Raw genomic sequence first — 2011 nt, 5'->3', positions numbered from 1 at the left:
GTGCCGGGACCCCAAAGCGGACAATATTGTGATACGTGTCAGTGGAGGATGTTATAGAAGAGGTGGTGGATATTTCAAATTATTTCAATGAACCAAACGTGAGTAAAGATGTGGTGATGCTTCGACTTTTGCCGGTCACATTGAAGGGTGAAGCTAATAAATGGTTAAAAGTGGTGAAGCTTAAAAGAAACATACAAAATTTAAGTTCATAAACCAATTTACCCCTCCTTAAAAAGTGGTGAAGCTTAAAAGAAACATACGAAATTTTCAACAATTAAAAGGGAGGTCATTATATGGATCTTGGGAACGTTACAAGAGATTGTTACAACATTGCCCTCAACTTGGCTTCAATGTGCAACAAGAAATCTCGATATTTTATGATGGAGTCAATGTGTGCCCTCGCCAACTTTTAGAGTCACAATGGCGCATGACAAAGAAGGATCCAACAACAAATAAAGCTTTGATTGAAGAATTTGCTAAGCCTTCAATAGAATATCACAACCTAAAGGAGGATTTCACTAAAGAAAAATCAAGTAAATATCGAGGTTAAGATGCTATCACTGCAGTAATTGCAAAGCTCGACGCAATGGAAGAGAAAATCACGAAATTGAGTGGACCAATTCAAGATAGATCGAGATGCAAAAGAACTTAACCAACTAAAGCACGATCTCTACCAAAAAGAACGAGTCCAATTCGAGAAAATGTCTGCTCTCGAGTCAATGCTATTTAGATTTATGGAAGCTAGCGAAAAATGACATGATGTTACAGATGAAACACTTAGAATACAACATGAATCTACTTTGAGCATCCACAAACAAGTCGGGGAATTAACAAAGCTTGTTCAAGAAGAGCTATTGGATACACCTTTAAGAAAAGTTGAGCCAATCCCAATTGCTCAAGTCATGGCCATTTATACAGAAGAAGAAGACGAATCGGTGCAAATGGGGGTCCTTGACAAACAGTATGATCAATCACTAGAAGAAAAGAGTCGTGAATCTGACCAATCGCCACGACGTAGAGGCAATAGTGGCACGTCATAGGTACTAAAGGATGATTACGATTTTTCAGTTGTTGAGCCGTATCGACCGCCTCTTCTTTCCCATCTCGTGCCAAGGAGAATCTGATAAACCAAGGAAATGCATTGTTCATGGAGCATAAAGAACCTAAATAGCAATTGGAAAAAGAAGAAAATCATTTGAAACCTCCAATTTCAACACCTATGATTTTTGAGGTGTCTTCTTTTACAAGACCACCAGATCCAGTCACAGAGCTGATTAAAGAAAAAGAAGACGAGATGACCTAGACATAAATTGATAAAAAAATAGAATGAGCAATTAATTACCAAGAAGGAGTTAGAAAAATAGAAACAAAAAGAATATGAGAAGATATAAGGGCAAGACAGGGGATTAAAACGCAAGCATGAAGAAAGCGCCAATCAAAGAAAGAAAGAGAACTTGGAAAAAGCATACTTAAGGCGAGTTCAATCATCAAAAGAAGATGGAATGAGAACGAGGAGGTTACACTTCCACCTGAAGCAATGTAGAGCAGGAAGGAGTCCAACTCACGACTCATAAAAAAGAAGCACTTCTCAGAAGGCAACCCGAGCTCGGTTTGCATTCTTTTTCCTTTTCTTTTTATTTAGATTTGCATTTTCATTTAATTTTTAGGATAATTCATATTTAATTTTTAAGAGAAAAGTAAAAAGATCAAGTGTGTGATTAAATAAATGAGTGGTAAAAAATTAAGGAAAATTTTCGTTTTTGTCAAATACTTCGAAACCACGACGTATAAAATCAAAACACCCCACATTTCCAATTCGTTTTAAAAATCACGACGTGAGCGTTAAGCCTCACGATGTGAACTTATAAGGGGGGCCAAAACTTGTTTCTTTAAACCATTTCACTTTCACTTTTCCTAAAACAACCACTCACTACGTAAGAAATCGCCACAACCCCACTTCGATTTTTTCTTCATTTTTCTGCAAAATTGATATGGGCATATTTAGTTATAA

At 36.8% G+C, this 2011-nt stretch overlaps 1 non-coding gene across 1 annotated transcript; it reads right to left on the bottom strand.

Moving 5' to 3' along the window:
- Positions 1-241: 241 nt before the first annotated feature.
- Positions 242-348, bottom strand: LOC145118072 (small nucleolar RNA R71). Its single transcript, XR_013713056.1, has one exon. It is a non-coding gene; the product is annotated as a small nucleolar RNA R71 (small nucleolar RNA).
- Between the last annotated feature and the right edge of the window lie 1663 nt (positions 349-2011).

This window comes from Lactuca virosa, chromosome 5 (assembly GCF_052849685.1).
Source record: "Lactuca virosa cultivar CGN04683 chromosome 5, Lactuca_virosa_CGN04683_v6, whole genome shotgun sequence".
In the NCBI taxonomy this organism is placed as follows: domain Eukaryota; kingdom Viridiplantae; phylum Streptophyta; class Magnoliopsida; order Asterales; family Asteraceae; genus Lactuca; species Lactuca virosa.
The sequence above is the reverse complement of the archived record's forward strand: the minus strand, read 5'-3'. Positions and strand labels throughout refer to the sequence as shown.